Here is a 12,821-nt window from a genome sequence, read left to right as displayed (position 1 = left end):
TATAATTAAAGGTTTTCTTGAAACGAATCCCGCGTACGTATATTCGTGTTATATATTTTTATAAACGTGAAGAATCGTGTCACGCATACGTGTACACAATAAGATTGATAATATTATTTTTGTTTATTTTTTTTATAAAAATAGACTTATGTTCGAAATTGTGCTTAAAAAATAAAATTAAGAACATCGTCATTCTTGTATGATTAAATAGTGAACTGCACATCTCGGGTTTAATTTAACATCCTCCGAAGAACCTCTTTTATTAAAAGTTTGTTCGAAGTTGCGCGAACGCATAATCCGAATTGCCTTTAGAAGAATAATCAGGTCACGCGAACGCATCCCTAATTACACAAAAATATTCTTTATAAATTCTCTACAAATGTTTATTATGTCCATCTATTTTTATGTGAAAGTCATGAGAAGTCACTATTTGGGACGCCTCTAAAATAATGATACGGAAAACTAAATAACGTGCAACTAAATTTACCATTTTTATTCGTGAATACGGTGTCCGTATTTTATTTATGTATTTTTAGTTTTTGGTAATTATATGCACAATTTATTTGTTATTTTCTTAGGCTTAAGACTAAGTGTATACGTTTGAAAATTTACCAAAATAAATGAATCATGTGTGAAAACTAAGAAAGTTCACTTAATAAACAAACTAAAAATTTTCGAGGGGTTTTCCTTATTCTATTGGGAGCGAACGCTATTTTATACATTTCAACTAAAATGTTACAATTCGTATTTATAAATCTCATCTCCTTCTCATCAACTGGTTTTTAATCCAAAGCTATAATCATTTGGTTAATTTGCTTACAATGATAGATAAAAATCAAGTTGATAAGAAAGAGAACTATTCTACAAATTGAAAAAATGGCATTACATGTAACGTAGTTGTACGTCTGAACCATTCATAATATTCCAACATCGTAACGGATTATATCAACTCACCTTTCACCTATGGTTATACACATAACCTGTTATTACGCCATATACGAACAAAATGCAACCAACATCATCTAGCCTTAAACAACAATCGAAAATTTAACAAAATAGGCTAGTAATGTAGTTTCTTGATATTCCCATACTATTCTATGCTTAGCTAACAATATCACAAGATTTAATTAATGGCTAGCTTACTGCCATGTTCCTTATTTTAAAATTCTAATATAGCTATACTTAATGAGATTCTGAAATAAATAACATAATTACAAAACTTAGGCGAATTTCAAAAGAAGATGATTAACTAACAGTTCTCACGTCAAGTGTAAGCTAATAGTTAATAAAAAATAAAATAAACTCAACTATTGCTTTAAGATGAACAACACATATTTGAAATTTGAAATTTTATTTTTTCTTTTTCTTGCAATATTGAAGCTTTTCATGGCATAGACCTACAGATATGTACCTGATATTGGAAGCAAAATAAAATGAAGATGAGAATCAGCAGTAGTAATAACAATACAGCACAGAAACAACAGTCCAGCAACAGTAACAACCCAGGAACAGAGTTTTCAAACCAGTGGAGCAATAATCTCAAAACAAAAGCTTCAAGCTTTTATGAAACAACAAAAATTAATGCTGATTTCAAACAATGAAAGAAAGCAGAAGATTTTTTTAGTTTTTTTTTATTTGAAAGTTTGAATATTTTTCGGAATTTTTCTCTCTCTTAAATATTCAGCTCTTTTTTTTCTCTGTTTGTGTTTTTCTGTTCTGTTATTCTCTGTCTATCTTTTTTTCAGATTCGTCTTCCTCCTCTTATTTGTATTATCTTTGTCTTGTGTTCAAGACTTCCTATATATAATCTCAACCTTTAATCAATTAAAAGCAATCCCTTTCTCCAACCAAACCCATTATCCTCCCACTCATCCCCATTACATTAAATAAATATATCATCACCACCCCATTATATTTTGTCCCCCATGCTTCACTAAACAAATACAAGATTTCTCCCACTAAATTTTGTCTTGTCCCCCCTTTATATTAAACAACTATATCACAACCCACCCCATTACATTTTGTCCCCCATGCTTCACATAAAAATTTACAAAATGTACAATTCCTAAACTACCCCTCCGTCCTTATTGTAATTACTAAACTACCCCTGAACGTACTGCAAATTACCAAACTACCCCATCGACTATATCAAATCAATTAATCAAACTCAACCAAAATATAGCCAATATGACCAATTTCTACATAAATTCAAACAACAAATCTCATGAACATGATTTCTTCAACATTTCAACAACAAATCACATGAACATGATTTCAACAACATTTCAACAACAAATCACATGAACACAAATTGAACAACTAAAATTTGATTGAACAATATTTTTAGCAACAAACAAATCTATTTTCAGATTCAACAACAACAATCAAACAAGTATATTTAGATTTCTAAATTCAATAATATTGAACTTAAAATCAACTCTAACAACATTACAACAAACAATTCTTATATTAAACTTTAAACAAGATTATGAGACCAATTCAAGAAATAATCATAAATGGTAAACAAGAAATCAAGCTATACAAATTTCGGATTCAAGAACAAACAAACAAAGTATGAACATGAATGAAATCTATTTTAAACAACAAACATGATGGATTCAAACGATTAAATCAACATATTTCCCTTAACACAACTAAATTCTTTTAGACAAATAACAAGATCGACGAAGAAACAATTATTAACTTAAACTTGAACTTAACAATATTAACAATTTCTAAAAATACATAAACACATGAAACAAATTGAAGAAATAACTAATTTAATTTCAATTTGAATCTAACAAACATTAAACTAACAAATTTTTACCTAAACAATAAAACAAACATGAAATAAACATGAAAAACAAATTAATTAATTTACCATTTGAATCTGAAAATTAAAATCAACAAAACACATGAACAAACTAAAAATTAATTCAAATGATAGACATGAACAAAGCAAGGATCGAACATTTATCGACTTTTACTTCGAAAAATATAAAAACGAAATAGACTCAAAACCAACTAACCGGTTCAAAACAACGACGAAGCACGAAGAAGATGATGGGGTATGAAGAAGAAAGCTGAAGCATATGCAGTTGACGCAGCTGAACGATGAGACAGAACAACTGGGGTGCGTTTGGGAGGGTTTTCGCGAAGAAGATGAAGTGACGATGCAGGCACAACTGCGTGAACAGTAGAAGAAATGGCTGGACGCGAGGAGGAAGGTAGCAGCGACAAGGCAGCGATGTGAGCTCGTTTTTGGGCTGGTTTCGAGCAGCTCTCATTGCTGCATTTTGGAGAACGGAGCAGCTTGGTCGTTTGGACTTGAGGTTGAGAAGATGGAAGCAGAAGGACCTCCATGGATGACGAAGGAACAGCAGTAGCAGCTGCAACGACTGGAAGAAAACGCAGCAACAATGGCGGACGTGAAGCTACTCCAATGGTCGTTTGGTTTTGACAACGGGAAACGAGGGGGGGAAAGCAGCCATGGCTGCTCGTGTTGGGGTCGATGGGATGATGGAGAATGTCGTGTGTGTGTGTGTTGAGGTGGTGGAGGCGTGAGGAAGGACAGCCATGGGAGGTGGGGCTTGGAGGTTGGAGAAGATGAAGATAGGAGGGGGGGCGGATGGCTTAAGTCTAGGGTTTTCGTCTTCTTCTTTTTTTTGTTTTGTTTTTTTTTTGTAAAAATGAAAAATGAAAATGAAGAGGGGGAGTTGGGTTGTTGGTATTGGACTGGGTCGACCCAGTTCGAAATGGACTGGGTCGTTTGGGAAGATTGGGTCATTTTTTGGGCCTGTGGCTTGAAATCGAAGAAGAGGCCCAATTCTGACTTTCTTTATATTTTTGCTCTCTTTTCTTCTTTTATTTCTCTAAAACTAAATTATAAAAATACTTAACTTATTATTAAGAACTAAATTAAGTTATAAAAGCGCAAATTAACTCCCAATAATAATTAACGCACAATTAAGTAATAATTAAGCATAAAATTATATATTTGGACATTAAATGCTAAAAATGCAAACGATGCATATATTTTGTGATTTTTATATTTTGTAAAACAAACTTAATTACTAACAATTGTAGAATTAAATCTTACATGCGAAATGCGACATATTTTTGTATTTTTAATAATTTAACAAATAAACATGCACAGACAGACATACAAATAGTTACACAAAATATCACCAAAATTGCACACCAAGAAAAATTATTTTATTTTTGAATTTTTTGGGGTAATTCTCATATAGGGCAAAAATCACGTGCTTACAGCTGCCCCTCTTTGCCCGAAGACACGAAGGGTTTTCGTGCAAAGATAAAGCGAGCGATTTTTGCCCATCCAAGTACTCCGTATGAAGCATTTTTTGAAAAAGATTTGACCGAACCTTTGCTTCAAAGGTTTCCTACATATCCTGGGCTAAACAGGAATCAGGTCAATGTAGTTCGGGAAGTTTTGGTAGCTGGGACTACCGTGGGACTGCAATGTTACTGTTGTTGCATGCTATTACTACTGCTTACCGATCTCCTTGTTACACCGTGCTTAAAAGAAAACAAGAAGCTAGGCTAGACTGCAATTTTTCTTGTTGCCTTGCTTTCTTGTCTGCTTGCATTTTTTCCGGTGCTTTTCTTCTTTTTTGACACATGCACTTGAGTTTGTACTAAGACCTCTTGTTGCAACCTTCTGCTTCCCGGTGCTGGGGATTTTTATTGTTTCCTGCTGGGGATTCCTATTGTAACCCTCTGTTTTATTGTCCTCTGACTTGATCTTGAAATGTATGCCTCTGTTGTATGGGCGGGCTCCCAACTTCAGTACTTGAAAATTAAAGACTGAAATGTATGCCTCTGTTATCTGGGCGGGCTCCCAACTTCAACGCTTGAAATATAAAGACTGAAATGTATGCCTCTGTTATCTGGGCGGGCTCCCAACTTCAATGCTTGAAATATAAAGACTGAAATGTATTCCTCTGTTCTATGGGCGGGCTCCCAACTTCAACAACTTTAAAAATAAACGCCATTCCTCTCTTCAGGCGGGCTCCTGACTTCAACAACAACTTCTAACATAAAATGCCTTTCCTCTCTTTAGGCGGGCTCCTGATTTCAACAACAACTTTGAAAATAATCGTCATTCCTTTCTTCAGGCGGGCTCCTGACTTCAACCAATAAATCGCCATTTTATTCTTCAGGGGGGCTCCTGACTTCAACCAATAAATCGCCATTCTATTCTTCAGGGGGGCTCCTGACTTCAACCAATAAATCGTCATTCTATTCTTCAGGGGGCTCCTGACTTCAACCAATAAATTGTCATTCTGTTCTTCAGGGGGGCTCCTGACTTCAACAACAAATCGCCATTCTATTCTTCAGGGGGCTCCTGACTTCAACAACTTTTCAAAAAATGCCATTCCTTTCTTTGGATGGAGAGACTTCAACAACCCCTTTTTTAAAAACGCCTTTCCTTTCTTCAGGCGGGCTCCTGACTTCAACCAATAACTCGCCATTCTGTTCTTCAGGGGGGCTCCTGACTTCAACCAATAAATCGCCATTCTATTCTTCAGGGGGCTCCTGACTTCAACCGATAAATCGCCATTCTGTTCTTCAGGGGGCTCCTGACTTCAACCAATAAATCGCCATTCTATTCTTCAGGGGGGCTCCTGACTTCAACCAATAAATCGCCATTCTATTCTTCAGGGGGCTCCTGACTTCAACCAATAAATCGCCATTCTGTTCTTCAGGGGGCTCCTGACTTCAACCAATAAATCGCCATTCTATTCTTCAGGGGGGCTCCTGACTTCAACCAATAAATCGCCATTCTGTTCTTCAGGGGGCTCCTGACTTCAACCAATAAATCGCCATTCTATTCTTCAGGGGGCTCCTGACTTCAACCAATAAATCGCCATTCTATTCTTCAGGGGGCTCCTGACTTCAACCAATAAATCGCCATTCTATTCTTCAGAGGGGCTCCTGACTTCAACCGATAAATCGTCATTCTATTCTTCATGGGGGTTCCTGACTTCAACCAATACATCACCATTCTGTTCTTCAGGGGGGCTCCTGACTTCAACCAATAAATCGCCATTCTGTTCTTCAGGGGGGCTCCTAACTTCAACCAATAAATCGTCATTCTATTCTTCAGGGGGCTCCTGACTTCAACCAATAAATCGCCATTCTATTCTTCAGAGGGGCTCCTGACTTCAACCGATAAATCGCCATTCTATTCTTCAGGGGGGCTCCTGACTTCAACCAATACATCGCCATTCTGTTCTTCAGGGGGCTCCTGACTTCAACCAATAAATCGCCATTCTATTCTTCAGGGGGCTCCTGACTTCAACCAATAAATCGCCATTCTATTCTTCAGGGGGGCTCCTGACTTCAACCGATAAATCGCCATTCTATTATTCAGAGGGGCTCCTGACTTCAACCAATACATCGCCATTCTATTTTTCAGGGGGCTCCTGACTTCAACCAATAAATCGCCATTCTATTCTTCAGGGGGCTCCTGATTTCAACCAATAAATCGCCATTTTATTCTTCAGGGGGGCTCCTGATTTCAACAACAAATCGCCATTCTATTCTTTAGGGGGGCTCCTGACTTTAACCAATAAATCGTCATTCTATTCTTCAGGGGGGCTCCTGATTTCAACAACAAATCGCCATTCTATTCTTCAGGGGGGCTCCTGACTTCAACCAATAAATCGTCATTCTATTCTTCAGGGGGGCTCCTGACTTCAACAACCTTTTTTTCAAATTCAAACTTCTTCTTTTTTTTTCTTCAAATTATCCTAGGAGAAAATTCATCAGACTAGGTTTTGATCCTAGGAGAAGATTCATCCGACTAAGATTTTATTATATTATCTTGGGAGAAAGATTCCATCGGACCAAGATTTTGACTCTAGGAGATAAATCATCAAACTAGGTCCATTTTGTTGTGATCTTAGGAGAAAGATTCATCGGACTAAGATTTGATATCTTAGGAGAAAATTTCATCGGACTAAGATTTGGTATCTTAGGAGAAAATTTCATAGGACTAAGATTGTGACTCTAGGAGATAAATCGTCAAACTAGGTCCATTTTGTTGTGATCTTAGGAGAAAGATTCATCGGACTAAGATTTGATATCTTAGGAGAAAATTTCATCGGACTAAGATTTGGTATCTTAGGAGAAAATTTCATCGGACTAAGATTGTGACTCTAGGAGATAAATCGTCAAACTAGGTCCATTTTGTTGTGATCTTAGGAGAAAGATTCATCGGACTAAGATTTGATATCTTAGGAGAAAATTTCATCGGACTAAGATTTCTATCTTAGGAGAAAGATTCATCGGACTAAGATTTGATATCTTAGGAGAAAAATTCATCGGACTAAGATTTGATATCTTATCTTGGGAGAAAAAATTTCATCGGACCAAGATTTCTATTTAGGAGAAAGATTCATCGGACTAAGATTTGATATCTTATCTTGGGAGAAAAATTTCATCGGACCAAGATTGTATTGGGAAAGAAATTCATCAGATTAGGACTTTTATCCTAGGAGGAAAATATAAAAATCAATGATTTGAGAAACTTACCTTCGTAATTTCTTCTTTTCTTTTCTCCTTCCTTCGCGCTGCTTTGTTCTTGCTTGCTGGGGATAATACCACTGTGGGAGTCTCCTTTCTTCCTCTCCTTCAAATTCAAAATTTTTTTTTGGTTTTTTTTTTAATTTTCTCTCAACACTGCTGGGGATAAAAGTGTTATTTTCTTGGGATAACGTTGTTGAGGATAACGTTGATTTGGGAATTTTATCCCTTCAAATCGATGCTTCATTCTTCTGGAAGCTGCTGGGGATGACAATGGCTTTTGCTTTTTCTAAACACCAGTTTCATCTCTTTGGTTCTGTCTGCTGGGGAACAACTTCCTCCATTGGAAACTTATTATGTTGGGGGCAACCCTGGTTAAAAGACCACTTCCTTGGTGCTATCTTTATTCTTCCCCAAATGGGTACCTGATTTTCCAGAAAATTTTCTAACTGAAAAGAAAATTTTCTGCCCTAGTTTGACAATCTTTTTTGTGGCATGCATTTCCGTTATAAATGCCATTTCTTTTACCTGTTTCAAATCAAATAAAATTTGTTAGCTTAAAATGCGGTGGTTGGTTGTGATACGCCTACTGGGATGGCTTTTCCCTTTCTCCTTCCCTGCTCTGCGTTCCAAAACTTGTTAGGGATGATATTATTTGCTGGGGATACTCCTTTTCTGCTGGGGATATCCCTCTTCTTTCGTGGCATGGTTCGGAAACTTGCATTTTCCCGACCTTTTAGTCTCGCATGAATTTCCCAAATCATTCTCATTGCTCTCCTTAATTTGTCCACAGGCCTTGGCCTTGAGGTTTATAACCTTTAATTTCGGCAAGGGTATCCCTCTTGACGCTCGTTGACCCTTTTGTCAATCTCCTTTTTGCTGGGGATATCTTTCTTGACACTGGCCTCGCGCTTGTTCCTTCCTGACTATACCACTTGGATGTACTAGTCAGATCTCATCCTGCATAATTGGAAAGCTGATGGCCTATTTTGAAGTCATTTCCCACTAGTTCTGACCAAACAGACTCTACTGGGGAATTTTCTATGAAAGGAGAAAGATAAAAAGGAACAGAATAAATGACAAAGGAAAAAGATGACTCTTTAACACAAGAAACTATAAATAAAAACCTATCAAACGCAGATACCGACTCTAATGGTCATGACATGCACATGTGGCCTATCCTCCGCCGTCAATCGTCTTTCAAGACTTTCAATTGGCAATTCCCCATCTGATTCCCAATCTTATTCGACTTGTAGTGCCCGAAGGGTTTTCACTATCAAGCCTCTCTCATTTTGATTTTTCTCTCAACTTTCATTGCCTTATGGTGTCCGTGAAGATTTTCACCGATAAGACTCTCTCATTTGTATCACTTTCCAGCTTGGGATTTGGAGTGTTGCCGGTATGACTCTCTCTGCTGGAGATTAGAGTCCTTTCTATTGTGGAACAGAATGTTATGTTCGCCGGTAAGACTCTCATCTGTCTGACTTGGCATCTTTTGCAAACTGGTCAGAAGGTCTTTCTTTGGACCGTAATGTGGTTTTTTTTGGATAGGCTAGAAAGAAAGGGTATTAAAGGCTCAAAAACAAAATAAATTTGGGGTTTAAAAATTACAACCTTCGAAACCAATTTTGCTTACCACAAGCGCAACCCTTGCCCCAGTTTCTTGCTTGGGGATTATTTATTTATAATTAAATTTTTTTTTAAAATTTTTTTTATTACACCAGGCACACTGTGACCATTGTGGCCATTATGCACCTTATGACCGAGCCGTGAAGCGCCTACGTATCCTCTTTGAGGAATCAGGTCAAACGTAGTTCACAATTCCTCTATTTTCTTCTGACCTTCTTTTGTTTTTTTTGTTATCATTGTTCTTTTTTTTTTCGTTTTTTGTTGATTTTTTTTTCACCTCCCAGGCTCTTATTTCCTAGTCGTTGCTATTGATTCCGAACGAGGGTTATGAAAGAAAATAAATAAGGCTCAAAAGGGGTAACGAAGGATAAAGTGTTTAGGTAGCAGAACAAAATTCCTTCGTCATTCCAGTCTTCAAAACATGCCAAGTGCAAACAACACAATTGAACATAGATTTATAGTCTCTTCTGATGGTGCTGGACTTGACAATTATGTTAAACACTTGCTTTTTATTTGTCATTTCTAAAGCACTGTTGGGCGACACTCTCACTCTCATGAACGACCCTCATGCCAATTTGGCGAATCTTTGCATTTAACGGTTTTCTTTATGTTTTACTTGCCCCAGTTCCACATGACTCGGGCTCAAAATAATCTCAAACCGTTTTTATATCCTTTAAATGCTTTGATCACCTTCCCAGGGTTTTACGATTAACTTTTAAGATTAGGCCCAAACTGTGTGCGCATGTCAGGTTACGAGAATCGGCGCTGAACAAAAATGATAAAAGGACTAAAAAAAAAGATGACTGGAAATAATAAAAGACCGGATTTTGTATTAGACTACCGGCGAAATGGTTTGAATAATAAAACAAACAAAAACAAACCAGAATAAAATCCTAAAACAACCTGGACAAACTTAAACAAACCGCTATGACAAAACGGAAAGATAAGAAAGTTTGACACAACCCTAAGAATAATCCGGTAAACAGAAATGACAACAAAATAAACCATCAAAACTTCTTTTTTGATAACCAAGGAACGAAGCGCCCTCCCAATTATCAAACCTGGCATCTTAGCCACTGAGCTTTGCGTCAATACTGCCAAGACCATTACCAGCTTCAACATCATCAACCTTGGTCGGCGAGCTCTCAAGAGGATTCGCGTGCTCCCTGTCACTGTCATTGATCACAATTGCCCCTTCCTGAATCATTCTTTCTATTTCCTTTTTCAAGGAACGACAGTCTTCAATGCTATGTCCTCTGACATTGGAGTGGTATGCGCATCGTGCTGCCGGATCAAAGTTTCTTGCATGTGGATCTGGAGTATATGTGGGGAGTGGCTCAATCAAGTCAGCATGCCTTAGCCTTTCAAACAGACTTGCATAAGATACTCCAATAGGGGTGAGAGCCTTTCCTCGTTTTAGCAACCTTTCGTTCCTAAATGCTTGATTGGGCCGGAAACCTGATCCAGGGGGCTTCCGGTAGGCTTGTGAGGGTGGATAGGCCTTCTGTGGAGCTGGGTATTTGGAAAGTGAAACCCATCTTTGGGAATCTCATGGAGAGAAGTAGCATTGGGAGGGGAGTAGCGTGGACGAGTGATGGAGCTACTCGGGTAGCTAGGAAAGCTGTCATAAGTGGGTTGGGATGGAGAGTATGGGGGATGGGTAATGCCAGAGTTTGAAAAGCTTGGCGGTGGTGGGGGTGGTGCTTTCCCAGTTATCCATGCCTGATACATGTCTGCCACATGTTGTCTAAGCATTTTCACTTCTTCTACCAACCCGTTGTTCTGTTCGACCAATTGTTGTCGGTCATCAGTACCGACCCACCCTGTTCTGAGGTTCTGTGTCATTTGCTTTGCAGGGAGGAGTTACCACAACCAACCACTTTTCTATATATGAACACAGCAAAGGGAAGCCATCACGTTAGTGTCAGGGCATTTGACAGATAATCATATATTAGAGATGCAATGCACCTAAGCAGTTAAACCGTTCTATCAGAGATGCGATGCACTTGCGCTTTCCTTTATTTTTCTTTCTTCCTCTTTTTTTTTCTTTTTCAGTGGTGGTCGAATCTTATGGAGATTGCCTACGAATCATGACCCCGCATGAATCAGACCTTGCGTAGTTCGGACCAAATGAAAGGTAACAACAATGAGACATTTTTTTTTCTTTTCTCAATTTTCATAATAAAACAAACTGGGTTTCAAAGGTTGACAAACTCAAAAATCAAACAACCCACATATTCTAGTCAAAAAATTTATAACCTCAAAATAAAAAGGCCAACTTCCTTTCCCTGTTTGACAAATGCAACCAAACGGCTATTTTTGCAAATGTGGCCCCTTCCAAATCTCACATGAATTTTGAGGCTGGGGAGGATTATTTTGACACTTCACAAACTTGTCCGTTCTTTTACGAAATAGCCTTTCGACAACTGAAATATACTCTAAGGCTATTTCGGCAAGAACGGTTTAAGACGCGGTCGAAGCTGGCTCGGCTTATTTTGACTAAAAATCCAAACGGTATTCACCTGACCGCTGACTCTTTGTTTTTTTTTCAAATTACAATGTAATCGTGGTGTTGCAAACACGACCCTTCAGCGCCTCGGGGACGAAGATTTTTAAGGCTGTGTGGGTCAACTGGACCAAATCTTAAAAATGACCCAAAGGTGGCTGTTTATGCAAAGTCAGCCTTCCGTCGTCCCTTTCGGGAACATTCGGCTATGTCTTGATAAAACAGCGTCACCCGACTTCTTTATGACAAAATGAAAATTTGACATATTTTTTTTGGCTATTTTTTAGCAAAAGGGGAGGTTGGACATCACCCGACTTATTTATGACAAGATTAAAATTTTGACACATTTTTTTTTTATTTTTTATTTATTGGTTTTTTGGCTATTTTAGCAAAAAGGGGGTTGGACCCGATGAGGGTTGCCTACGTATCTCACATCCGGTAAGAATCAAACCCGCGTAGTTCGGGCCAATTAACCGAACTATTTTAAAACAGGATTTTTTTTTCTTTTTCAACAGCAAATAACAAAACCACTTTCCAAGCACGACTCTTTCATTTTCCTTTTGGCATTTTCAGAAACAAATAAAAAAACTATTTTAAAAATAAGACTTTTTTCATTGTCATTTTTCAGGGGAAGACAAACAATTTTCCTTTTTTTTTATTTTGAAAAATAAGACAGAACAACAATTTTTTTTTCTTTCTATTTTTTCTTTGCTTTTAATAAAACAAACTAATAAGACATTTTTTTCATTTTCTCAAATTTTCTGTAAGAGTTTTGACGGTATTCGGGCATTGGGTTTTTTTCAAAATAAACAATCAATTCCCTAACCGCTTATTTTTTTTTCAATTTCAAAATATTATTCTTGATATTTAAAAGTCAGTCAACACACAAGTCCGAATCAAATAAATGCGCAAGTAGGAGCAAGTAAGATGCATCAGGATGGTCATTTTCATTTTTGGTACACTTGTCCTAGACAGACCCAACCCTTGTGTTGCGCCTCCAAAGTCAAATGCACGTGATGCAAACAAACGTTCCTACTAGGGATCCGGCATGAAACTGAGTTATTCTAAGTGAAAAACCTGAGGCATATTGTTCTAGCCCTGGCTCACCCAAGTGGACAGCTTGAGCCGAAGTGGG

The sequence above is a fragment of the Nicotiana sylvestris genome, chromosome 1 (assembly GCF_000393655.2).
Source record: "Nicotiana sylvestris chromosome 1, ASM39365v2, whole genome shotgun sequence".
Lineage (NCBI taxonomy): Eukaryota > Viridiplantae > Streptophyta > Magnoliopsida > Solanales > Solanaceae > Nicotiana > Nicotiana sylvestris.
The sequence above is the reverse complement of the archived record's forward strand: the minus strand, read 5'-3'. Positions refer to the sequence as shown.